Below are 17,013 nucleotides of genomic sequence, written 5' to 3'. Positions count from 1 at the left end.
TACACGGAGCCAGGGTGCTCTTGCAAGTCCTCCCCTGCACCCAGTGACCGTGCAGGTCCTGCAGACGGTGCTCGCCTGGGCTGAGACCCCCAGACCCTGCCCGTTAGGGAGGGGAGGGGAGAAGGCTGGGAGCCTGGTCTTCTCAGTGTGGGACGGGAAGAGCTCTCCTGTCTCCTCTGCCTCTGGCCCTTGTCCTCCCCCAATTAGAAACCCAGCTGCCAGAACCGGGAGGCCAGAGGGCCAAGCAGCCAGACTCCTCATCAGTCTTTGAAATTGTACCCCAGGCTCCTTTGCATCCAGTCACCTCCTCACAGTCGAGCTCAGAATAAATGGGCCGCTGAGATTCAACTCTGCACCCCGTAATTGTTCTCTGTGCAGCCTGGTGCCCTCAGCAGGAGATGGAGCCCTTCCCAGCCCTTCTCCCTGCCTGGGGAGGAGACCCCCAAAAAGCATTTGGTGAGGGCCCTGAGCTTGGACAGGGTTTGGGTTCCAGCCCTGCCACTTCCCAGCTTTGGGTAATCTTAGGCAAGTCACCTATCCTCTCTGAGGTTCTGCGCCGCAAGAGAGGCTGTGATGAGAAGTAAACAGGGTAACTTAGTAAAGCAGTAAAACTTGTCACCGGAAGCACCATCCCGCAGTGTTAATCGCCAGTAGTATTATACCTAGATGTCTCCCACCAGGGATGGTGTAGAGGCTGGAAAGCCCAGCAGGCTTGAGGGGGAGGGGCGCGGGGAATGGCCATCTGACTCTCTGGCCCCCTTCCCTGTGGGGGAGAGGGCTTTCTTTCAGTGCAATCTCCCTGGGCCCTGGCCTGGAGACTTTCATCCTCCCCTCCCTTGATGTGGAGCTCTGGAGTGAGACTCCTGCTGAGCATCTGAGAAATGGAGATAAATACTCAATCAACTCCCAGGGAACTCAGGGGGGTGGGGGGGAGGGGGATGCTAACTCCCACTGCCCTTTGTATGCAGGGTCTACCGGCTGGGCTGGAGAATCCAGGCTCCCCCAAATGGCTTTTCCCCTAACGTACACATGATGAACAGCCCTTCACACCTTGGTTGGTGGCTGCAGGCAGTTTCGAAGCACTTCTGCATTCATCATTTCCCTGATCTTCCCTAACTTGGGCTTTGAATGGGAATGTCCGTCAGCCCCACCCACCTCCCTTGTCTGCTGTCTACACTGCAACAAAAATAACCTTCCTAAACTGCAAAACTCCAAAACTGATCATGACACTTGTCTACTTAAAACCTTTCAGTGGCAAAAGCCAAACTCCTTGGCTTGGCATTCAAGGCCCATGAGATATGCCCCCCCTCTTCAGCCTCGTTTCTGGCCACCCCCTCTTACACATTTAAAACTCTAGTCCTCTAGTCATCTTGAACTGGGGGAGGGAGACGAGGGAGGGGAGCACCTCTACATTCTTCAAGTCTCTACCAGATTCTCCTCCCCCAGGAAGCCCTCTGCCTGGCGAAGTTGGTCCTTCATTCTATTACGTTGCCCCTCCCTTTGTACATAGGCACTATCACTTTCCCGTTCCCTTCACCCTTCTGTAGTCATCCTGACCGTTGTCACAGGCCAGGGACTGTGCTGGTTGCTTTAAAGGTCACTACATCACTTAATCCCTGTGTGGTTGTTAATCACTTAACAACCCCACAGATAGATAGTGGTGAGGCCCAGAGAAAGAGATCTGTCCAGTGTCACACAACCTGTTTTCTGCAGAGCTAGAACAATAGTTAGGGCCCCAGTGCTCCTTGTACAATCCACACAAAAGCAAAATGTGGTATAATAAGACAGACCTCGGGACCAAAGTGTCCCAGATGCAAACCATTGCTCTATCCTCGGCTACCAATGGACTTCCTTCGCCTGAGCCTGTTTCCTTACCTGTAAAATGGGAATAAATAAGAAGCCCTACCTCACTGGGATGGAGGGAGGATCAAATGAATTAACACAGATGCAAAAATGTTGTACTCTGTCGGGTGCTGTGTACTTTTAATTGATTCCCTTGACCAGCCGTACTGCAACTGAGTTCTTTTTTCTCAGACCTCTCCAGACTGGAGGTCAAAGGCACCAGTAGTCCCTTCGATTGCCTTGCTCATTTCCCATGTTTTGAGAAAGCTAAAAGGTCTTTTTCTTTCCCTTATCGTAGCTGTCAAGCCCTGACCAGAAAACCCGCCAAATCCAATGTATTTCCATGAACCTCCCGGATCTCTAATTATTTTTCTTGCTGCATTTTCTTCTTTCCAGCTGTCAGAAGCTGGCAGATCTAAAGTTAATAGAGCCACGCGAGGCAATAATAGAAAAGAAGAGCTGGAAGACAAAGACTGCCTGTCCAAGCCCCTTCTGATTCCATAGGGCTGAGTTGGCTGGTGCTATGCTGTGTTTTTTAAAAGCTCGTGTGGTGATTCTGATGTTAGTACAGGGACTGGGGGACATGGCAGAACTCCCTAGGGTTTGCCAAGTCCTTCCACACACGTTTTCATTTTTGAGCCTCTGAGCACCCTTCTTAGGTCGTCTCTTAGCTCTGTTTTACAGATGTGGAAACTGAGCCTCAGAAGTGACCGCCCCAGGCAGTGGGAGAGAGCCAGGGCCTCAAACTGCCTCTGACAGAACTCCAGCCAGTGCTTGGCGGGGCAGAATCCTGTGCCTGGCCTTTGCCGGTGTCTCAGCAGTCACTGTGCCATGAACACTCTTCTCCTCCTGCCAAATCAAATGCTTCCCTAAATATTTCTCTCCCACTCTCCCACCTCCGTGCTTTTTCCCCTGCCTGGAATGACTTTCTCAGCTCAGTCTGCCAGCTGCAGTCCTCATGGTCTTCCAAGCCCGGCTGCCTCCTCCACAAAGACATTTTCATTTCCCCCAGTTTCTCTTCCTTTGAGCCTGGAAGCACTTGGTCTGTGCTTCTACGCAGCCCCTTCTCCAGCCCCGCCCCCTGCTGCCACTGGATGCCCCAACATCCCCAGCTGTTGGGGTTCCCTGCAGGTTCTGGCCGTGCCTCGCTGCCTCCCTGACTCTGTTCCTGCTGTGCCCCCTTACAGAAGTGCCCCTTACTCCACCCCATCTCTCACTGATTCAGAGTCCAGCCGAGTATCACCTTCTCCAGGAAGCCTCACCTGACTTTCCCAATCCTTGACTTGACCCTTGGAGGCCCTCCTTGGTGTGTCCTGGCATAGCGATGTTACCTCTGCCATGAGCAAGGTTGTTCTTTCATTTGTTTATTCATTATGGCAAGGGGCAAACTTCTGGGCTGAACTGCGGAGGTATGAATCCCAGCTTTAGAGTAGGGAAGTTCTAAAACTTCTCTCTCTGCCTTACATTTCTTCTTTTTCTCAAAGAGGATTTTATTTTTAAGTAATCTCTACACCCAATGTGGGGCTCAAATCTACAACCCTGAGATCGAGAGTCGAATTGAAGATTTCACCGACTGAGCCAGCCAGGAAGCCCCTGCCTTACATTTCTTATCTGTAAAGTGAGAAAAATAGTCTCTACCTCAAAGGTTATTGTAAGAATTAAATGAATTAATCCATGTAGACTGTGTAGAACGGTGTCTGGAATATAGTGAGCCCTTGATGAATGTTGGCGACTACTATTATGATTTATTCATTCATTCTTCAGCAAACGTTTGTAAAATGAGACAGGGAAGCTGAAGCGGGAGTCTGATTGTATGGCCCAGGAGAACCCAGTGTGCGGTATGGGAAGTTTGGCAGGCACAAAGATTTGTTTTCCCCCTGCAGAGGAAAAAAAAAAATGGAAGGTGGCATTGGCCTTGGGAGTGGGGAGGGGACCCAGTAGAGAGGGAGGCTCCCTCTACTGGACCCATGGATCTCTGGTGGGCCCTCTCAGCAGGAGACCCTGGTTTGCACAGAGGCCCAGGACTGTTAGTGAAACCTGCCAGGGCCTCAGCCTCCAGAGTTCCCAGTTTGGTGTTAGTGGTAAGGGGTCAGGAACAAATTGTCTCCTGAGCAGCTGCCAGAGTTGGTCTTCTGCCAGGAGGCCCAGTCCACATCTCAAGCGCTGCCTTTCCCTGCCATGGCTTCCAGGCTTCCTCTGACCCCATCCCTGCCTCCAGGGGCTAAGCTGACCTGCATGTTCAGACAGAAGGTGATGCACCTGTCACTGGAGAGTCAGCATGGAAGCCGAAGGGCCCTTGGGGATCAGAAACCAGGCATTCTACCCTATTGCCTCCCTCATTTTACAGGTGGGAGACTGAGGTCCAAAGAAGGGGAATGACTTGTCCAAGGTCACAGAGCTAATGAACAGGAAAGCTTCTAGACTCCCAGTCAGGAGTCTTTTAATCTCTTTACATTGCCACTATAACTACATATTTTTCCATTGCCCGTGCCATCCTTCCATCCCTCTATCCTACTGTCTTTACTCTCTGTCCATCTGCCCACCCACTGTCCATCCAACCATCCATCCATCCACCCATCCAGCCAGCTAGCCAGCCAGCAAGTGTTTACCTATCGAACTGACACATCAGGTCTGGTGCTGGGCTCCAGGAACCCACAGCTGGGGTGGGGAACACTGACACAGACATCTTTTGTTCCAAAGAGTTTTGGATGCTCTGATAGAAATCCGTGCAGAGCACTCACAGCAGAGGGGGCCAGATTCTAGTTGGAGCAATGAGGAAAAGTGTCATCAGAGAGGGGATGGTTGAGAGAGCGCTGCTGGGGATAGAGGGGTTGGGAATATGGGGTTCGGGAAGAAGTTAAGGGCATTCCAGCTAGAGGGGAGAGTGTGAAGCAACAGTGCTTCAGTGTGACTGGGGTACCAGGCATGAGGGGGCCTGGTCTGAGGTCTGAGAGAAGGCAAGTGAGTCACAGGGCCTGGGGCCCTATGTGTCGGCCAAGATGTCAGTCCTTGGTGCCACATGCATGGGAACCTCAGATGGTCTATTCCATTGTCAGGTGCTTATCTGAGAGCCCCAGTGAAGGGTGCTCAGGGAGGAGGGAAGTCTCTGGGGACTTTGTCCCCTTCCTGTTAGCCTATCTGTCTCCTTGACCTGCCCTACCCCCCATACTCATTTCTTCCTCCTCCTCTGCCCTTCTCTGTCCCTCTCTCTCTCCTTTTAGCCTATTAGTCCTTATCAATGACCTGGACCCTCCCCCCTTTCCTCTCTGTCTTCCTGACAAGAAACAGGTTGTATCCCACCACCACACTGTGCCGGCAAAGAGCCCCTGCCTGGAGGTCAGGACATGGGATTCCAGTCCTGGCTTTGTCACCAACCGACCTCTTAATAACAACATATTTGCAGGGCCGTTATCCAACCGGTGTCTCCTGGGCCCCTCGCTACAGCGCCCTCTATAGGGAAGATGTCTCATTTACACCAGGGGGCAGAAGGCTTCAGGACCAGGTCCTGTCCCTGAGGGCCAGTGAACTCTGGAGAACTTTGTTATCAGGCTTGGGTTACATGATTACGTTATTGCGTGCAAAGGGCTGTGTGCACAATTTATTACCTTCTGCCCCAGGACAAACAGAACCACAGAATGCTACCCCCACAAGTTGACTCTCAGAGAACATCAGAATCGTTCCTATCCATAAGCAAACAAGTTCTCTGTCAAAGGGGTTTTCAGAGTTTTTTTTTTTTTTTTTTTAATGACAGCCTATCATAAGAAATGCATAGTATCACACAATCAGGGACACAGGTACATATATGTATACGCAAAGCAGAAGCAAATGTTTGACAGAACAGTACTTACCCTTACCACATTTAATATACTCTGATATTTTCTTTTCTATCTTATTCTATTCCATTAGCTATAACAATGGTGGTCACAACCCTGTAAATTGATTTCACATCCCACTAACAAGTTAAAATGGGAAGTCTGAGAACCTCTGTTTTAGTGTCTCTGGAGTTTAAAGCCAAACAAGCCAAGAGAACAAAAGAATACCTTCCCCAGACTAGCTGCTCCGCACTCACCGCTCGCTCTCCCCAACTGATGCATTCACTTAGGGATATTTGCTGAGCATTTACTGACGATCCTGCCTTGCATCCGTTAAATTTCTTGAATGACAGTCTAGTTTCATTGTTTCCACTTTCTCACTCCCATTCATGCCCTCTAGAAAACCATAACCCGGCCTTTGCCACTGCTAAGCTGCCGACAGCGGCTCACCAACCCTCACTGAGTGACGTCTGTCATAGCTGACTCTGTCTTTCTCCTTGGCTTGCCCCTCTACGTTGTCCCCCACCACGGGCTGCCCCGTTGGTCCCCAGCTCTGCGGTTCCCCAGGCTCTGTTCTGCATTCCCCTCTGCCTCTCATTCGGCAGGGTTTCCCGGGGCGGCTCACCCCTGCCCTGCCCCATGCCTCCCGTTGCTGCCCGATGCTGAAGAACGCATTGTCTGGCGGCGCCGTGCGTGCCAGCCTCTCAGCCACCTGCCTGCTGGTCATCTCCATGAGGGAGTCCTATAGGTCTCACACTCCATTCGCTGGAGTCAAAGCTCCGGCTCGTACCCAAACCTGCCCCTCCTGAGCCCCCATCTTAGGCAAAGGTGTCACCACCCACCCAGGGGTATAAACACCGAGCCTGGGACCCATCCCAGACTCCTTACTCTTCCTCGTCCCCACAGTTGGCGCATCCCTGAGCTTCTCAAATCTGTCCCCTTCTCTCTGTTCACCTCATCTGAGCCGAGTCCAGGTGACAGTTTTTCTTGCCTAGACCGTGGAAATCACCTCCTTGAGGTCTCCTGCCTGCACGTCATCACCGTCAGACCAAGCTCTTTGGAACCGTGAGAGGGTTTCTTTTATTTATTTACACATTTAAAAAATTTTTATTTTAGTTTCAGAGGTGGAGGTGAGTGATTTATCAGTGTTATATAACACCCAGTGCTCATTACATCACATGCCCTCCTTAATGTCCATCACCCAGTTACCCCTCCCCCTCACCCCCGTCCCCTCCACCAACCCTCAGTTTGTTTCTTATGATTAAGAGTCTCTTGCGGTTTGTCTCCCTCTCTGATTTTGTCTTGTTTTTTCCTCTCTTCCCCTACGATCCTCTGTTTTGTTTCTTAAATTCCACACGAGTGAGAATATATGATAATTATCTTTCTCTGATTGACTTATTTTGCTTAGCATAATACGAGAGGGTTTCTTTTATTTTTTATTTTTTTAAAAGATTTTGTTTGTTTATTTATTTATTTGACAGAGAGAGAGAAACAGCATGAGAGGGGATAGGGTCAGAGGGAGAAGCAGGCTCCCCGCTGAGCCGGGAGCCCGATGTGGGACTCGATCCCAGGACTCCGGGATCATGACCTGAGCCGAAGGCAGTCGCTTAACCAACTGAGCCACCCAGGCGGAGAGGGTTTCTTTTAAATTGCAATAATGACCTTGCCTCTACTTGGTTTTAAAATCTTCCCATGACTGTTGCTTTTATGATGAGGTTGCAATTATTTACCATGACACATAAACGCTGTTTATGTTGCCCCGGCCTACTCCTCTGCCTCACCTTTCGCCTGTATCTCTGAGTTCTGGGACACACATGACCATCTTCAGTTCCTTGGACAAGGTGCCCTCCCTGCTCCCGGCCGCTGTCGCTCCTGTTCTCTAACTGGAACACTGGCTGAAGCCCATTGCCTCCTCTAGTCCCAGCTTAGCTGATGGTCGTTCAGGACGCCATCTCTGGCCCACCACGGCTGGTTCCCCTGTTCTGCTTCACGCTTCCGTAGCGCCTTCTGCTTCTTCTGTCATGGGCTTTACCACACTTTGTCATCATTGGCTCACGCTTGTCCTCTCTACCTCCCGACCGTAAGCTCTGAGAATCTAGGGGCATCGCTGTGCTCGCTGCTGTGTCCCTAGCCCTGAGCTCAGGACCTCGCATATAGTAGGCACTCAGTGAGTATCTGTAAAAGAATGGCCTTTTAGGGGCATCTGGGTGGTCAGTTAAGTGTCTGCCTTCGGCTCAGGCCATGATTCCAGGGTCCTGGGACCCAGTTCCGCATCAGGCTCCCTGCTCAGCCAGGACCCTGCTTCTCCCTCTGCCGCTCCCCCTGCTCGTGCGTGTGCTCTCTCTTTCTCTCTGATAAATAAATAAATAAAATCTTAAAAAAAAGAACAGGCTTTTAGACTTAATGTTGGAAGCAAAACAGAATCACCATGGTGTTAGGAAGGGACAGTAACCAGATGTTTGGTTACTGTCGATGGACTGTGACAATCAGAGTCCCAGGACATTAAAATCATGGAAGTATACTGCATGGATTCACAGAATGTGGATGCCTGGGACCAGAGGATATTTCAGTCCCTACCACTTGCCAGCTGTAATCTCAAGCAAGCTGATGAAGCCCTTTCTCTTCACTTTCCATTTGATTTTTTATAAAGTGCTGATAAGAGGCCCTGCCTGCCCTGTCTGTAGGGTGTGAGCAATGGGACCACGGAGACCGACTGTGAACGTATACCACTTGCTCCCTCTGATGGGGGCATTGGTGGTGGTGTCTGATCTGAGTCTCTTTGTAACCAAACAACTCTCCTGGGGTCCTGACTGGGAGACCTTGGTCGGGTTATTTTACCTAACCTGACTGTGCTTTGGGGGCCTGTTTTCCTCAGGGCCAAGAGGACAGAGCTCCTGTGCCCTGGCCTGGATACAACAGTGCTCAGGATTAGGGCCTGGGGGAGAGGACAAGCACAAGAATTCAGGAAGAATTCTCCACAATCAGGACAGGCTGAACGGTCTTAGAAACCTGGATTTTACAGATGGGGAAACTGAGGCTCAGAGAACGTAAGGGCTTGTCCAGGGTCACAGAGTATGTTGGGGCAGAGTCACAACTAGAATCCACTCCTATGGGCTCTGATTCTTCAGGCTTCTTCTTAAATTCCCAACCTCCCTAGGTCTAGACTATCTGAAGGCATGAAATAGCGTGCACTTCCATCGGGGTGCGGGCCCAAGGCCAGTGCTGGCTGGAACTCAGGTGTCGGGCCAGTTAGGTGAAGAAAGTTCATCAGCCATGGGCTTTGTGCTATCAGAGCAGATATCCTGGGAATGATTACACAAAGAAGGGGTGCTTCAGGCCACAGTGACCTCTGTGAGCCCGTGTCAGTGACCTGCCTGTGGTGGAGGCAGTGACCTCCCTCTCACCCCAGCCAGCTCCGAGCCCCACTATTTGGAGCTGCAGGGCAGGCCCGATGCCACAGAGGAAAAAAGGATACTTGTCCGTGAGCGTGCTTTCATTTTAATTTTCTGGTGGCAGTCATAGGAATTAAACACGTGTAGAGTATTTCTCAGGGTTCATGCTGTGGCCACCTGGATCTCACAACACAATGACCCTGGGAGGGGGGCTCGTGCCCTCATTTTACAGACAGAGGCTCAGAGACAGGAAGCAGTTGTCCAAGGTCACACAGTGAAGAAGAGGCAGCACTGGGACTTGAGGTTAGTTTTTGTGCTCCTGGCACCTGCGGGAGTGGCTCCAGTAAATAAAAAAAGTTAATGACTTAGCTGAAGCTTATAATGGGCTTGGTTATGGCAGCCCTTAGTAAACTAATATTCTCCTTATGCATCATGGAACATAGCCCCTTAACCTTTCTGTGCTTCAAAGTAGATTAAATGAGGTAATGCCTGAGAAAGCACCAGCACATAGTAGGTCCTTAGCAAATGCTGGTGTTGCGCCCCCCCCTTAGCATGGGGACAGCAGCTGGCTCTCTCGGTGGGGGCGGGGGGAGTTGGGATGTTACTGAGTCATCATGCCTCAGCATGAACCTGCAGGACCCCTGACCCTTGACCTGGCACTCATCTTTCCCCAGATTGGCAGTCCTGCTCTCAGCACCGCCCTTGGCTTTGACACTGGCTTTCTGACAGGCTGTGAGGTCATCAGGGTTCCCCGAGGCTTTTGCCTCTGCCTAAGCTCAGCAGCAAACCTGCTGTGAGTTGGTGGCTAGCTTGGCTTAGGCCCCAACACCAGGGCCGGGTTGGAAGGATAGGGAGGGTGGCTCAGGGGGCCCTCGGGGAGGAGGGGTTGACTGTTGCGTTGTGGTGGTATTTCCTAAAATACTTGCATAATGAAGCTCATCTGATACTCATAGCAAGACTTTCAGGTGAGCTGGGCTAAGGGGCTCCTGTTGACACGAAGAGAAACTGAAGCCCAAAGGAGTTAAGAGGCTCCTCCTAACTCAGCAACCCCATGCTGGAATCCAGACTCAGGCCCTGGTTCTTTCCATCAGGGGGACCCCTTGCTTGGGGGGCTGTGGGCTGTGGTGGGAAGTACATGGAGCCTGGCGTCACCAGATCGAAGCCCAAATCCCAGCCGGGTCAGGGACTAGCTGTGTGACCCTGGACAAGTCAGGGACTAGCTGTTGAGAGGCTCCAGGAGAGAGGGAGGCCATCTCTGCCCCTGGAACTCTCCAGGCCCGCAATAAATGGCAGCCATTGTGACTGTTTCATAACTAACTGCTCAGTAACTGTTGCTGAATCGAATTCCTGGAGAGCCAGGAAGTGTGTCTGTGGGTGGGAGAGACGTCTGGCACTTCCAAGGGGCCCTCAAGCCTTCCTTCCTACATGCCTGCTTCCCCCAGCGCCCAGCAACCCGTGAGAGAAAATGCAACAGACGGACCTACAGGTGAGCGGGTCTGGAATTTACCTCCCTCCGGCCCCTGTGCTGGCACCCGCCGTCCTCTCTGCAGTTCCTGGTTCGAGAAGCACTGTGTTACCTTCTTCACAGAGCCTGTCACCATCCAAACTTGCTTGGACTATTACATTTTCACTACTGTTTACCTCCTACCACCACTCCCCCCTACAGTGATGATCCTGCAGCAGGAATTTTGTCCGTTTTATTCCTGTTCTGTCTCCGGCACATGGAACTGTTCCTGGCACATGGCCAGAGTTTGGTCGTTATTTGTGGAATGAATGAATGAATGAGTTGATCCTTTGTGGTCAGCTCTTTGCTGCATCTGACGACGTTGCCTAAATCAGAGCCCAACCCTGTTTTCTAGAGGCTTCTGTTCCAGTCTTTTGGGGGTGGCAGACACAGTGACCATGGTGTGACCTGTGCTGTGACAGAGGGAAGGAGCCACGTGGGCTGGGGGAAGCTAGAGCAGGTGGCATCTGATCCACGTCAGGAGGGGCCGGGTTGGAGGGCCAGGGAAGCCTCTCAGGGAAGCCTCAGCTGAAGGAGTAAAAGATGAGTGAGACTTAGAGGGACAAAGGAGGGAACAGTTTTCCAGGCAGGGAACAGCATGTGGAAAGCATGGAGTCATGAGAGACCATGTCGAGTTAGGGTTGTTTGGTGCTGTAGAGACAGGATAGGGCCAATGAATGCCACGACTGGGAGGATGGGTGCTGGGGGTGGCAGGGGGTCCCTGAGGGGACAGCAGGGGGTCTAATGGGAGCCCAGCTGAGGGATGGGCACATCTGAGCTGTTTCCTCTCCCAGCTCTCAAAGGCCTCCCACCTGTTGAGAGGCAGACCTGCCCCCCTCCTGTCTGACTTTCCCAGGTCAGCATAATCTCCCCTCTGTAATGGTGTCTGTCTCTGCCTCTCTCCTGAGAGAGACCGGGCTTGGGGTCAAGGCCCATCTGGCCAGGCTCCTGTTGTGGTGAGGTCCCAGAACAGCCACTCTCCATTCTGAGCCCGTTTCCTCCTCAGACTCTCTGTGGACGGGTAATGAGTGCCTTGCAGGCCTCCCCTCCTGGAGTTTTGGTGTTTGAGCCAATGGAGCTGGGCCGGGAGTATGTGGTAGCTTTTCTAGCCAGAAGACATTGCCCCATGGCCCAGGAAATATGACTTATTCCAGCCTTGCTAAGGGTGGGGATCAGCCTTCTGGCTCCTTCTCCTCCAGCCAAAAACCTTTCAGCCCAGACAGCCATGGCAGAGCCCTGAAGCCAGAGAGATGGATGCGGTCTATCACACACTCTCTTGGTGACCTCCGCAAATTTCTGCCCCCTTCTGGGCCTCACTCTCCTCTTTTGTAAAATGGGTGTAACCGTACCCACCCTCTCTCTGCAGAGCCAGGAGACCTGCTCCTCTGCCTGGATGTAGTATTGGCCCACCTTGCGTACCTAGGGGCCTCAGTCTCCCCATCTGTCTTTTGAGGAGTTTGGGCTTGAGGGCCTCTGACTGGCTTTCCAACTCAGACCTTCTCCCCAGGCTCAGAGATTCTATGGATTCAGTTGGTCCTTGGTGATCACACCACTGCCAAATATCCACCCAGGTTCTGCTTGAATGCTCCCAGGAAACTCACAACATCTGCAACTCCCTTCTGCCTTTGGAGAGTTCTAGCAGAAAGGCCATCCTCACATGGTATCTGCCTTCCTCCATCCCCCAACCACTGGGGTCAGTCTGTCTTCTGAGGCTACAAAACTCCACTTCAATGGACCCCGGGCATTGGGCACCCTGGCAAGCTCTTGTGCTGGCTTCCAGGGACACAGAAGAACCAGAAACAGTCTTGGTCCTCTAGGGGATCATTGCCAAGTTGGGGAGACAGACCAGAAAGCAAACATGTACTTTCAGTAAAAGCTAATGATATGACAGAGAATTCTGGAACTGCTGGAGCAAGGCATGAGGGAGCAGAGGTGAAGAGGCAGGGTAGGAGTCCTAGGTGTCAGGCCAAGAAGTTTCCGTGTTGTCTGTGCTTGTCCAGCCAGGACTGGAGAAATGTGGACAAATCTACTGGCTCTGTCTGACCCCAGATTCAGTTATAATCCAACTGCCACCTACCTACCTCTCCTTCTGGGCACCAGGCCTGTTGCCTCATCAAATGTTCTCAATATCTGTCTTGTCGAATCCCCATAACAGCCTTGCCGAAAGGAAGTCTCATTCCCATTTTGTAGATGAGAAAACTGAGGCCCACAGCAATCAGATATCCTCCCAGAGTTCACATGATCAGTACACTTGGAGCCTGCTTAAAACCAGTTTGGTTAAATCCTCTCACTAGGTTGTGTTGCCTCTTATTTGTCCATCTGTCCCTGTCACGACCACATTTGGGGTTTCCTCACCCCCAAAGCCTGGCTGCTTGTGTATACCCGGAGCCGAGGGAGCTGGGCGGGTGGCTTCCAGTTGGGGTGGAGACTTTGGGCCTAAGTCAAGGGTCAGGAGGCTCATCACCCTAGAGGGATTCCAGGCATCTCTGCAGCCTGGGGAGGTAGGCCTTTGTGTGGGTGAGGAGGGGTTCTTCCCTGTACCCTCAAATTCTCCTCCCCCTGCCTTTGTAAAGATTTTATTTATTTATTTGACAGAGGAGAGCACAAGTAGACAGAGCTGCAAGCAAGGGGGAGAGGGAGAAGCAGACTCCCCGCTGAGCAGGGAGCCCAATGCGGGACTCGATCCCAGGACCCCAGGATCATGACCTGAGCTGAAGGCAGACGCTTAACAACTGAGCCACCCAGGCTCCCCTCGTCAAATTCCCCTTTGAAGGTGGCCCGGTCTGGGAGCCCGGAGTCCAGGCTTTAACCTGGCTGGCCCCTGACACACAGTGTGACCCTCAATGGGGCTCTTTCCCTCAGGGCTTCAGATGCCGTTTTTGCAGACAAGAGGAGGGGACCGGGTCTCCAAGCAGCACTCACGGCCGGAGCTGAATCAAACCCCATCTTGGTCTGATCTAGAAGGGCAGATGTGATTCTGAGTGTGCTCCCCCACCGTCTCCCAAGACCCCTCCCCAGTCTCTTGGAGATGCAGCTGGGCCCACCCTACATCTCAGCGGGCTGTTCTTTCATTTAGGAAAAAAGTTCCCGCAGACAGTGACGGGGACGGGGACGGGGATGGGAGGGGCAGGAAGGGATGAGATCAGTGTGGCCAGCTGCCTGCTGGTGAGGTGAATAGTCCTTGGGCCAGACAGACCATTAACCAGCTGTTTGACCTTGGACAGAGCTGTTAACCTTCCTGAACTTAATAATAGTACCTACTGTTGGGGGTTATTAATAGTGAGTATAAACCCGGGTTAAAGCGAGTGTGCCTGCAAAAGCCTTGGCCCAGAGCCCGGGATGTAGTAAGCACTCAACAGTGTGGTCTTGCTGACACCATGCTGATGGTGGTGATGGCGGTGGGGGGAGAAGGATGACAAGGACAGTCATATTGGACAGTACGAGACACCGTGAAGCCCTCCCCCACTCACGCCCCTGGGCTCTTCACTTTCTGTTTCTTCTCTCTGCCTGCCCTTCCTAAGACTCTCCTACTCCGGCTCCACAGTGCGTCTTGGGCTGCCGAGGGCCCTGGATCTGGGCCTGGATGAGGATCTCAGCGCCCTTGGACATGTTGGGAGCAGCATGTGCGGAGGAATGAGTAGAAGTTTTCCCGGGGGGGAGGTAGAGCTTGGCTAGAGTCTCACTAGAGGAGCAGGGAGGGGCTGGAAGAGGAGAGGAGGATTTCTTCTTCCATTTAAAGGCATTGCAGGCAGATGAAATAACGTGTGTGAAAGCAGAGGTGTGAAATGGCATGTGGGGCTTGGGAAACTGCGAGAAGCACAATATGGGAAGAGAGTGGAGAGCAAGCGGGGAGGGGGGAGATGAGAGCCCAGTGGAGGGGATGTCTGGGGCAGATCATGAGGGGCCTTGTGTGCCGATTAAGACATTCAAAATTCATCTTGAAGGCAATGGAGGGTTATTCTTTTCATCATGCAACAACATTCCTGAAGATCTACTCTACCCAGAGCACCTTTAGTGGGCACCGTGTACACTGCTCAGATGCCCACGCCTCCCCCCTCAGACTGGAGCCGCCATCCCGCTGATGGCTGACAGCTCACGGGCTGAGACTCCCCTCCCTGCCATTGCCTTAGGCAGAAGGGACCCTCCTCATCTAATGGCACTCCCCTTCCTGGGACCGGCCCGTATCTACTGACTGGTCCATAGGGGGGTCTACTGCCCAGAGCCCATGCCTCAATTTGGCCCAACTGTGAAAATTCATTCCAACTGAGGAGCTCCCTGAGAGGGTGGCTGAGGCCTAGGTGGGGTCTGCCTCACAGCCCAACTTGTCCCTCTGCCCAGTCCTGCTTAGGTCATTCCCCCACAGGTGTTGATTTTGAGCTCAATCCCCAATAAGCCTCCTGTCAGCCCATATTCATGCCAGAATCTCCTTCCCCAGGAACCCGACCTGTGACAGCCATCACTGAGGGATGTCAATGCGTGAGAATGAAATGTCGGGGGGGGGGGTGCGGTCCACGTGCAGAGGCCAGTGAGGAGGCTGTTCTGATTCAGCAGAGGACTGAGGAGGGCAGGAGGTGGGTGGGGGCAGGAAGGAGGGATGGATCTGGGGGACTTAGGGAATACAGAATCGTCAGACAGGGACAGACTGGGTACGGAAGCGATGCAGAGCAGCTGGGCAGAGGTGAGGCCAATCTCTGCACTGGGTTTAACGGGACCCAGTTTAATCTGGGAGTGGAGAGCATGCCATGCCCACGGGCCATCCAGATGGGGGTCCAGGAGGCAGGGCGGACTATCCACGATCAGGAGACGGATCTGGGATGAAGGTGTGGATCTAGGGGATAGCCAGCACCAGGCAGTTTATAAAGCATTTTCTCATACCCCTTAGTTTAATATGGGCACCAACTGATCAGAAGGGTCACCGGATCCTGGAGATCCTCTATGGAGCTAGAAGTTAACCCTTCCATTGCTGAATCGTGCTGGGCGTGGTGATGTGTTGGATGGAAGGGGCACTCAGGGGGCTCTGAGCACCAGCAACTTACCAAGCAGTAAGTTAGAATCTTTGCATGCCAGCTGAATATCTGGTTCCTCACATAATCCTCAGAGGAATCTGCTGAGGCAGATACTATAGTCCCTTCTTAAAAAGAGGAAACCAGGGCTCAGTGAGGGGAATGGCTTGCCAGGAATCGGCCAGCTCCCAAGCGGGAGGGCTGGAGTTGAACCCAGGTCCATCCGATCCCGCAGCCTACATCTGTAGTTGCTGGAGCGGGCATCAGAGCCTGAAGCTCTTGGCTCTGCAGTCAGGGCTCTCTTCCCATTGTTCAGATGGCCACTTCCTGTAGTGAATTCCAGAACTTCTCATCGTAAGCCAGTATCTCCTTCCAAGAAATGGTGCTGAGAATGTCCAGGCCTGTGGGGGAGGTGGGGCAGGATGGGAAAGTCTAGCACCAGGCACGAGGGATTTTCCAGACCTGGGGATCCCCCAGCTCCTGGTTTGAAGCCCAGGCATGTGTGGGAAGGTTGGTGGCCTCTCCAGTGCATAGCGCCTCCCCGGGGGTGGAAGGAGACCTGGGTGGCCGGCCGTGCCTGCCTTGGCTGGGGCCTCCCACTTCGAGCCTGTTTCCTTCAGGGAAACGGGCTACCTGGGAAGCAGTGAGCCTGGTTCCCGAAAATGCTCCTGTAGAGCCTGGCTGTTCACTCATTTGTTCACCCATTCATTTAACACTGAGCAACTGTTTAGGGAGTGCTTGCCACATGCTCTGTGTCACCTGGGTCCTGCCTCACCTGGGTCTAGCCTTAGCCTGTGTCCAGGCTGGTAGAGAAGTTGTGTGCTTGACCCAGTGACGCAGACTGGGGAGTGGACAAGGGAGGGATGCTCTGGTGGTCCCTGCGTCCCCTGGGCCAGCACATGGAGATGCGACTAAGGGCTATTGATTGATGGGTCAAGGGAGGAAGGGCTGAGGCTGGACAAAAGGGAGGCTTCCTGGCTGGCTTCCTGGAAAGCCCTACAGGGGATGAGAGTTGGGGTGGCGTCTCTATCCTTGGGGGTGCAGCCTCTGCCCTCAGGGTCTGACAGCCACCCATTTAGAGGCAGGAGGCTGAACTCAGAGACGAGGGGCCTTCCCAGATCTGGAATCTTCAGTTCTGCTATGGCTCCAGGTGGCCTCCAGCTGCCCAAAGGACATTCTGGCGATTTGCTCAGCTATGACCCAGAACACACTGAACTGTCTTGCTAAATCCTGCTCAGGGAGGAGGCGGGGAGTGGAGGAGGGAGTTTCTACCTGCAGTGCTCTGGTCTCCTGTCCCTGACGCCTAAAGTCCCAGGCACGGCTTCATAGGGTTGCACGGTGTCAGGTGTTTGAAAACATGACCTGGTAAGTTTTTCTTTTAACTTTTCCCATTTCCCCGTGAAAATGATTTTAGAAGCCAGCTCCTTACTCTTCCCCCGTCTCTCAGTCACGATCTCATC

The sequence above is a fragment of the Halichoerus grypus genome, chromosome 11 (genome assembly GCF_964656455.1).
Source record: "Halichoerus grypus chromosome 11, mHalGry1.hap1.1, whole genome shotgun sequence".
Classification (NCBI taxonomy): domain Eukaryota; kingdom Metazoa; phylum Chordata; class Mammalia; order Carnivora; family Phocidae; genus Halichoerus; species Halichoerus grypus.
Note: the sequence above shows the minus strand (reverse complement) of the source record.